The sequence below is a fragment of the Sceloporus occidentalis genome, unplaced genomic scaffold (assembly GCF_023333645.1).
Source record: "Sceloporus occidentalis isolate IW3139 unplaced genomic scaffold, rSceOcc1.0.p SCAF_7, whole genome shotgun sequence".
In the NCBI taxonomy this organism is placed as follows: domain Eukaryota; kingdom Metazoa; phylum Chordata; class Lepidosauria; order Squamata; family Phrynosomatidae; genus Sceloporus; species Sceloporus occidentalis.
The window spans coordinates 77,551,396-77,562,098 of NW_028316987.1; positions in this window are offsets into that span (position 1 = coordinate 77,551,396).

Genomic DNA, 10,703 nt, shown 5'->3' on the forward strand with positions numbered 1-10,703 from the left:
TATACATGGGCACTGCCATTGTTATGTAAGTGCTGGGCAGCGTCCGCACGGTGCTGCATGGTGCTTACATATCCAGTGCGCCAGTGGCGCACTTGTTATGCCGCTGCCATGGCTTTACAAGAACCCGGTTTTCACGGGTTCTTTTTCTGCTGGCGGGAAGCCGCGTGGTTGGGCGGCTGCAGCTTTCATCCGGAGGAAAAATAGGTGCTGGCAGGCCGCCCTTTTTGGGTGGTCTGTACCGCACCACAGTTTTTGTAAACCAGAGCTGGGAGTGGGTGGGCTTATATTTCCCTTGAACTATTTTATAAGCATTCAGAAGACTGGACCTGTATTTCTGTCTTATCGGCCTTAGAAATGGGGCTACATGCTCATTTCTGATGTTTTGATCCAGTACAGGAGACCTGAGGGAAGAACAATGCTACATTTTCATTAATGGAATACATCAAGCCTTTTTATTCATTGTGTGCACAAATGTCTGTTATGACTGGCAGCAGCTCTATGGGATTTTAGGCAGATCCCCCTGCCATCGTTTGCTATGTATTCCCTTTAATCGGAGATGCTGGTGGGTTGAACTTGTATCCTTCTGAATTCAGAACACATACTCTGGAGCTATTTCTTCACGTCTGCTTTCTAATATGCCAGTCCTGCATAGGTATATTAAAGAGCTGGTCCTTTGTTGTTACATACTTTCACAATGATTGACTTATGGCAACCCTGTCATTGTTTTTAACTGCTGCCAAGTTGACTTTGACTTATGGTGAGCCTATGAATGAGAAACCTCCAAGTTACCCTGTCATCAGCAGCCCTGCTCTGCTCTTGCAGACTCAGGGCTGTGGCTTCCTTGACTGAATCTAGCCATCTGTAAAGTTGTCTTTCTCTTTTCCTACTGCCTTTTACCTTATCGAGCATTATTGTCTTTTCTAGTGATTCACATCTTATGATATATCCAAAGTACCACAGTCACAGTTTAGTCATGTTGGCTTCTAAAGAGAGTTCAAGCTTGAATTGTTCTAGGACTCATTTATATGTTTTTTAGTAGTCTACAGTATCTGTAGAACTCTCTCCAGCACCACATTTCAAATTAGTTGATTTTCTTCAGTATCTGGCATCCAGCTTTCACAACTGTACGCAGAAATTGGAGATATAGTATGATTGCCTGGGCAATCCTCTTTTTAGTATTCAAAGATATGTATTAACATGTCAGGATCTTTTCTATTTCCTTCTAAGTGGCCCTTTCAAATCCTCATCTTCTGCTTTCTTGACTGAAGACTCTATTTTCATTAATTAATTTATTTTATTTATGGTATTTATACCCCACCGTTCAGCCCTTAATGACTGAGCTTGAGTATGAAAAATCTTAAACTATTTCAATGTCTTCATAATCTGCTTTAAAGTTATGTAAATCATATGTGGTCATTATTTTTAATGTTCAGCTATAAATTTGCCTTTGCAATTTATTTCTTTACTGCTTTCAGTAATCGTTCTGAGTCTTTGATCTTTTCTACTAGTAGTATGGTGTCTTCTGCATATCATAAATTGTTGATGTTCCTTCCTCCAATTTTCATACTTCCTTCTTCTAATTCTAGTCCTGTTTTACATATGATATATTCAGCATATAAAATAAAATAGTAATAAAATGCAGCCTTGCCTGACCCACTTGCCAATTGGAAATCATTCCATTTCTGTGTTCAGTGTGCCTGCGCCATACGTGGGTGCGCCATACGCAGCCTTGAGCATATGCGCTCAAGCTGCGGCGTGCGCGCGGGGTGGAAGGGGCGGCGTATCCCATTCAATTGAATGGGCACGCGTGCCCGTTGCGCCCTGTGCGCGCCTGCGCCGCCGCGCACGAGCCCCATTGTTTCCAATGGGGCTCGAGCATAGGCGGAATTCGCCTTACGCGGAGGGATCCGGAACGGATCCCCCGCGTAAGGCGAGGACGGACTGTATTCTGTCCTCATGGTAGCTTCTTGTCTTGAGTACAAGCTACACATCAGGACAAACAAAATATTGTGGCACACTCATTTCTTTCAGAGAGATCCATAGTTTTTCATAATCTGTAAAATACAGGGTAATTTGCATTTGATATTCTTTGTTCATTTCATTATCCAATGGATGTTTGCAGTAGATCCCTAGTGCCCCTTCCTTTCCTGAACCCAGCTTGGACACTGGCATATATTTACATATATGTAAAAGGGTTGTGGAATTTTGAGCATCACTTGGTTTACATAGGAGATTAATGCAATAGTCCTGTGGTTATTGCAACCCCTGGTGTCCCTTTCTTGGGAACTGGAATATTTATTGAGTATTTCCAATCTGTGGATAATTTTTTTTCTTCATATTAATTGACAGGTTTTAGTTAGAACTAGAGTAGATTCTGTCTCTGTATCTTGAAGCAGCTCTGTCGGTATGCTGTACGTTCTTGTGATTTATTTCTTCCAAATGCCCTGAGTGCAATTTCCACTTCACTTTCTCAAATTGTAGGTTCATCTTCAGATGATTCTTCTTGAATGAATCTGCCATCTGTTCATCTCTTTTATATAGTTCTTCAGGGTATTGTTTCCCTCATCTTTTTGATTGTACTTGGTCAAGTAATGCTGGTCATATAGCATCACCACTCTTGGTTTAAATTTCCCTTTGAATTTTTAGATCTTGTGGAACAGGTCTCTTTTCCTTTTTTGTTATCATCTTTTATTTCTCTGCATTGATTATTATAACACTTCTCTTTGTCCCTGTCCACAAGTCACTGAACAGCTGCATCCATGATTCTGACCCTATTTCTGTCAACTTTTACTTTTGTTTCTTGTTTCTCCTTAAATGCTTGAAAAGTTTCATCTGTCAGCCACTGAGGCTTTGCTTTCTTTTTGACTGCAGATGCCTAAACAGAGAGAGACTACTTAAGGGGTCAACAAAGATAGTGAGGGAAAATCCAATATTAGAATGATCATAGTTCAGTTTAATTTTGTTGTTGTTGGTGGTTTTGGTGTGTACCTTCCAAGTTGTTTCCAATTTATGGCAACCCTAAGGCCTATTATGGAATTTTCTTGGCAAGATTTGTTTAGAGGAGATTTGCCATTGCCTTCCTCTAAGGCTGAGAATGTGTGACTTGTCCAAGGTCATCCAGTGGGTTTCCATGGCAGACAGCAAATCCTAATCCAAAATTCAAACCAAAACAAGACATCTCTGCTTGAGTTAGGCTTAGACGCCTTAATATCCAAAGTACCTTCTTTGCATTATCTGAGAAGTACAATTTCTTTGTAAGATGGCAAAGGTTGCCAGCATTGCCTCTTACCTTGTTTAATTGATTCTCTTAAACACATTGCTATTGAATGTATTTGAACATTCAATAATTGCCCTATTGAACATATGTATCCTATTTATTTATTACATCTGCCTCCCACTTTCCCTCCAATAAACTCAAAGGGACATACATGATTCCTTCTTCCCACTTTATTCTCACAACAACCCTGTGAGGTAGATCAGACTAAGAGACAGTGGCAGGCCAAAGATCACCCAGTGAGTTTCATGGCTGAATTGGGATCTGAACTTCAGTCACCAAGGATCACACCCAAATTCTAACCACTAGACCTGGATGCCATTGTGAGTGCATGAGCTCTCATTTACCCACCTGAAATCTTGACACAGGAAAGGTTAAAAGAGATAGTAAACTGCCCAGTACTGGAAAATATTTAATAAATAATAATAATATAATAATAAATTTTTATTTGTATACCACTATTCCTGGGTAGATCATAGCAGTTCACAACATACAAAAATAATACAGTGAAATAACAACATATATCCCCAGTAACATCCAACAATCTTCCCGCACCAATTAAAACTTCAGAATACAACCTAAAACATTACATCATAAAACCATTAAAAAAAAAACCAATACAAACAATAGCTGGATCGAACAAATGTGCATCAAGGGAAGGAAGGATGGTATAATTAAGGAACATGGGGGAAAGCTTGTCGGAAAAGATAGGTCTTCAAATTTTTCCTAAACAAGTCTATAGAGGTGACCGAGCGGAGCTCATCGGGCAGAGAGTTCCAAATCTGTGGGGTGAGATAGAAAATGCCCTTTGAGAAGATGAGATGTATCTCGACTTAGGAACTCTTAACAGATTCTTCCCGCCCGACCTGAGAGTGCGGGGCGAACTGTATGGGGAGAGGAGGTCCTCCAAGTACCCTGGGCCCAAGCCATTTAGGACTTTATAGGTGATAACCAACACCTTGTATTGCACTCGGAAGCGAATGGGCAGCCAATGTAGATCTTGTAAAATAGGTGTTATATGACTGGTCCTGGAGGATCCAGTGACCAATCTTGCTGCCGTGTTCTGAACCAATTGTAGCTTCCGAGTTTGGTACAAGGGTTTCCCCATGTAGAGCGCATTACAGAAATCTAACCGAGAGGTTACCAGAGCATGTACCACCGTTTCAAGGTCCCTCCGGCCCAGGTAGGGTCGCAGCTGGCGTATCAGTCGAAGCTGGTAACAGGTGCTCCTGACCGTCGTGTCCACCTGAGATATCAGGTGGAGCGATGAATCCAGAAGCACCCTCAAACTGCGAACTCAGTCCTTCATGGGGAGCGTGACCCCGTTCAGGACAGGTGGACAAACCTCCTTCCCCGGGCCCGGGGAACCTATCACGAGTACTTCCGTTTTCTCTGGATTCAAGCTGAGTCTGTTTTCCCTCATCCAGCCCATTACTGACTCCAAGCAGGCATTCAGAGGAGAGATGCCATCCCTAGTTACTGAATCAGTCAGAGACACAGAGAAACATATTTGAGTGTCATCAGTGTACTGATAACACCGCGCCCCGTGTCTCCAGATGATCTCTCCCAGCGGTTTCATGTAAATGTTAAATAGCACAGGGGACAAAATCGCTCCTTGAGGGACACCCGATGTTAGTTCCCTCTTATCAGAGCGACAGTCCCCCAGCTGCACCATCTGGAATCTGCCCAAGAGGTAGGAATGGAACCACTGGAGCATAGTGCCCCCGATACCTAACTCCCTCAAGCATTCCAGAAGGATACCATGGTCGATGGTATCGAAAGCCGCTGAGATGTCCAAGAGCACTAACAGGGACACGCTACCCCTGTCCATGCCCAGGCAGAGATCATCGACTAAGGCGACCATGGCAGTCTCAACTCCATAGCCTGCCCGGAAGCCGGTTTGAAATGGGTCTAGAAAATCCGTTTCATCCAAGAGTGCCTGGAGCTGGAAGGCAACCGCTCTCTCGATCACCTTCCCTAGAAAAGGCAGCAGCAAAACAGGCCGATAGTTAATCCGATTCAGGGAGTCTAGGGAGGGCTTTTTAAGCAGGGGTTTAACAACTGCAGTTTTTAAGTTAGATGGAAACCGTCCTTCCATAAAAGATGAATTAATAAAACGGCGCAACATAATGGCATTTAGAAGGCCAGTCAACAAATACTTTCAGGGATGGATATGAAAACTCTTGTTTTAAACCAAGTACATTCTGTTACTTATAGCAGCTTGAAATACCCGGATTAAAAAAAAAAGTACCTGTACAGAAAAGTAAGAGCCAACATGACTCTTTTAAATCTCCTCTGCATAAATCTTACCAAGAAAACCCCATGATAGGGTCTCCTTAGGGGATCACCATAGGTCAGAATGAAACAACTTGAAGGCACACAACAACAACAAAGCCTATTTATGAAGGTGTAAATCTCAATCAGAATTCCCAATAATATTAATGTCTATTTTATGAATAAAATTATTGCTCAGTTGACGAGTAGGAGAACAACAAGTGTGCTTTCAAAACCCACCAAAAGTCATCAATATGTGAAGGAAACCCAGCGTGATGGGGGGAAGCATGTGTGTCTGAGGAGGGGGTGAAATCTTTTTTGCTCTTTGCCTTAAAGCCAAAGGAAGCAAAGACTTCACTCCTGAGCCTTGGGGACTGGATTCTGATCTGTTACATATGAATTAATCTGGACCAAATTGATTGGATTTGGCAGCTGTAAATATTGGAATAAGTAAAGATAGCTAGCCAGCCCCAGATTCGCCACCCAGATAAGTCTGCCCAGTGTCCTGGCTACCAGAGGAGGCTGCTTGCTTTCAAAGCTCCCTGCTCAGCCTGTAATCATCCAATATTGAAACCAGATTTGAAAGCCCTTTGGAGGAAGGGAACTTTGAGATTTCCAAAGCAGATGCATTTGGCATTTCAGGAGAAGGTCACCCCCCCTGTGGTGCAAGGACTTTTTAATAGAAGCAGTTAAGCAGGAGTCAAGAAGAGACATACAATGGCTGGGGAGATTTGGAATCACTAGCCTTAAAAAAGAGCCTGCAAGCCTTATTACTTTGGGAAAGTGGGTGGTGCCATAGGTAGAAGCAAGACAGGAATGCAAAACAGGTCATATTCCCCAAGACTTTATGTTCATTTAGAACAGAGCCTGTTCCCAAGTAGGTGTAGCCTAAAAATCAAAGTGCTAGAAACTTATCTAACAGCACACTTCTACCTATTCAGAGGAAAAGTGTCCAAATCCCATGCAGAAGCAGGATTTAAGACCCAGAAGAGACCCCCCCCCCCCCCGCAAAAGCAGGTTGTTTTTCAGACATATTGGGGTTAATGAGCATTAAGCCAGACAGAAAGTCAACTAAATGCCCTGCTTTTTACTTTCGGGATTTTCCGAAAGCAAAAAGCAGAGTGTTTTGTTGACTTTCTGTCCAGGTTAATGTTGGGTTAATGCTCATTAACCACTTTTTGTCCTGTTTAATGTCAGACATTGAAAATCAATCCGCTTTTGTGGTTTTTTTCCAGTTTAAATCCTGTTTTTGTATGAGATCCCACCCATGTGATAAATTCCTATGTCTGCTCACAAGTAGGCACCTGTGTTTTCTATGGGAACTTGGATCATTTTCTGTTGCTGTTATGTGCTTTCCAGTTGTGTTAGACTTATGGCAACCCTAAAGCGACCCTATCAAGGGGTTTTATTGGCAGAATTTATTCAGAGGGGATTTGCCCTTGCCTTCCTTTGAGGCTGAGAGAGCATGGCTATACTACACTATGTGTAAATTGAATGTGTTACAACATCCACATTAATTATGGCTGCTATGATGTTGCAACACATCACAACATAAAGGCATCCATTGCATGATGGCAGCCAAGGGAGTGCCTGATGACTTTGTCCTGATGCTCAATGTACACTCGGGCATTCCTTGATGGGTATCCAGACACCAGCTAGAAAGTGCTGGAGCACAACAGAAGCACCTGATGTGCATCATAAGTGGCGGATGCATATTGAAGCACTCTTTCCAGTGCCTGAATGCACATCTTTGCAATTCATTAACAGGGTTTCATATTCCTGCAATGTAGCTACAGATTTGTAAAGTTACAAAATGTACACAGTGATGTAGGATCCCATCCACTGTTATCAAATTTATTTTGTTTACTTATTTGTTGTTGTTGTGTGCCTTCAAGTCATTTGCAACTTATTGCAACCTTAAGGTGAATCTATCATGTTTGGGGGGGGGGGTGTTGCAAGATTTGTTCAGAGTAGGTTTGCCATTGCTTTCCCCTGGGGCTGAGAAACCATCACTTGCCCAAGATCACCCTGTGGGTTTTATGGTTGAGTGGGGAATTGAACCTTGGTCACCAGAGTTATAGTCCAACACTCAAACCAGTATGCCATGCTGGGTGAGTTATCTTTCTCTGTCTAGGTATCTATCATCTATCATCTGCCTAACTATCTATCTGTCCTCCCATTCATCTATCCCTCTGTCGATTTATGCATCCATCCATCCATCCAAACATCCAACCACATGCGCGCGCGCACACACACACACACACACCGGCAAGAATTTGCATCACTATTGTGTAGTAGGAATCTCTGAATGTGGAGTTACACATTGATTGTATTACATGACCCTTGGGTTGAATGGCAAGGACACACAATCAAAAATGCAACAGGATGCCCAACCAAATATGCAAATGAACATGAAACAGTGTGCACAACCAAATGCATCTTCATGTGCAGTGCCATCATCTGTGAAGTCTCACTTCTGTGAAGTTGATCTGAAGGAAGGCATTCAGTTCATTGGAAGATGGGACAAAAATGTGCAACCTCTTCAGTAAGGAAACTTAAACCTAAGTTAAGACACCAGTAGGAACCTGGCCTATCAATTAGAAAAGGACAAATAGAGGCTTGAGTAAGCTGAACAAGAATATGTGATAAGTGAATGATCCGAGATAGGCTAAACATTTAGTTGGAAGTGTCAGTTTGCTTAGTTACATAATTAGGAGTGTAAAGGAACATTAGTGTTTTTATCGACCCAGTTGTGCCATCACCTTCTGTCGTTTCTCCATCACTGCCCCCTATGGAATCCTGGGGTTTGTAGTTTGGTGAGGCACTAGAGTTCCCTGGCTGAGAGTTCTAAAGACTCCCCTTCAACTGCAAATACCAGGATTCCATAGGATGTATTCATGGTAGATAAAGTAGGATATAGTGCTATAACTGTGTAGTGTGAAAGGGCCTCTACAGTGTGCAAAATGGAAAGCTGTGTTGTGCACTGTATGGGCCATTCATTTCATCTGTATCCATTTCTGTGAGGTATGCTTTGAGTAGTCAAAGAATTCCCATACCTTGGATCAATGCTGATCATAATGGCAACTGCAGTCAAGAAATAACAGGACTGGGATTGCGAAGGGTAGCTATGAAAGAACTGGGCAAGATCATAAAGTGTAAAGACATAACTCTGAAAACCAAACTAAGGAGAGTCCAAGCCATTGTTTTTCCCATCACTATGTATGGCTGTGAGAGGTGAACAATGAAGAAAGCTGACAGAAAGAAAATAAACTCTTTTCAGATGTGGTTCTGGAGAAGAGTGCTGAGGATACAGCCAAGAAGACAAACAAATGGGTTCTAGAAGAGATCAAGCCCAAACTAACCGTGGGAGTCAAGATTATCAAATAGAGGCTGTCATATTTTACTCATGTCATGGGAAAAAATGAATTATTAGAAAAGACAAAGATGCTAGGAAAGGTGGAAGACAGTAGAAATGGCAAGTGGTTAGACTTGATCAGGGTGGCCATGGGCCTGAGCTTGCAGGACTTGAGCAGAGACGTTGAGGACAGGGTGGCTTGGAAATGTCTCATCTGCAGGGTCGCCATGGGTTGAAGTTGACTTGAAGGCAATTAAGAGTTAAAATTGTTTTATTTAATATATGAAGAGAAGAAATTGAGAAGAGTCTATTAAAATAATAATTGCAATAATGAATAAGTTAAATATAAGTCAAAAGGTGGGAAGGAGGAAGTCAACTTTTTTTAATAATTAGATTGTAATGTTATGCAATTGTGGTTGTTATGGTATGAATCGATATTTTGGTGAGGGAATGTTGTTTTTATGTGTGTTGGAAGGTTTGGTTTATTTTGTTTGTCTTTTTCTTCCTACTTTTTTAAAAATACAGTATATTTTGGTGATGGTGGTGATGGAGGTGGTATTATTATTGTTAATTCAACTTAGTGTTGTACCCCACTTTCTTTTCTTCTTTATATGTATTGTCTCTTCTTTATATGTATGTATAAGATTTGCTTTTCTTTTAATATTATAAAATATTTTTAAAAAGAACAAATGCTAGAGACCAGATGAATCCATGCATGAACACATTTGAGGAATGGACCTTAATCTAGGAGGATATGAAGTGTGAGTTCCACCCTGAAGAATGATAACCAGAGAAGCACAGCACTTCCCCGTGACTTGAGATCTGGCAACGCTACTATGTGAGTCTGAGATGGGAGCAAGGGATTGAGCTGCAGCTGCCTCCTACATGACAAAAACCCTGCTGTTGCCATCTTGTCCCTAATTTGCAGTTTTGTTGCCAGGGCAACCAAGTCACAAACATTACCAGGCTGAGCCCCACACTGCGCTGATGCTTACATACATTCTCCCATAGCTCTGTGAGCATGTGCACCAGGCCAAAGAAAGTGCTGTGGCATCAGTGTTTTGGCTGTGAGGTCTAGGAAAGTACTTGATAACTCCTGTTCATTGATGCCAGGCCCACTTTTACCTCTGTGAGGTCATGACAAGATTTGGGCTGCATTCACACTGTGGGAATAATGCAATTTGACACCACTTTAACTGCCATAGCTCAGTGCTATGGAATTTGTGATCTGTCGTTTTTGTGAGATAATTAATCTTTTTGGTCAGAGAGCTCTGGTAACACAACAGAATACAAATCCCAGGATGCCAGAGGATGGAGCCATGACAGTTAAAGTAATGTCAAACTGTATTATTTCAGCAGTGTGGATTCAGCCTAGGTAGTGGGCAAAAGAAAAGTTTTGTATATGTGGGATTGCTCAAGACCACAGGGGAATCCAAGTTGTTTTGCAGTGTGAGGTGAAAGACAAGATGGCATGGCACCCTTCCCTTGCCATTCCATGCATATATCACTCACTGGATTGCTAACTAGGGCTCCCAGACTGAACATTGGAGGGAGATCCTGTACCTTTAATGGTTGTGTAGAAGAAGGAATTTCAGCAGGTGTTGCTTAGCACACAATCAGGAAATAAGCAACACCTGCTGAAATTCCCGCTTCTATTCAACCATTAAAGTATCATATAATCCTAGAGTTGGAAGAGGCTCCAAGGTACCATCCAATCCAATTCCATTCTGTCATGTAGGAAGACACAACCAATGCACCCTCCAGTCTCTGTTTAAAAACCTCCAAAGAAGGACACTCCTC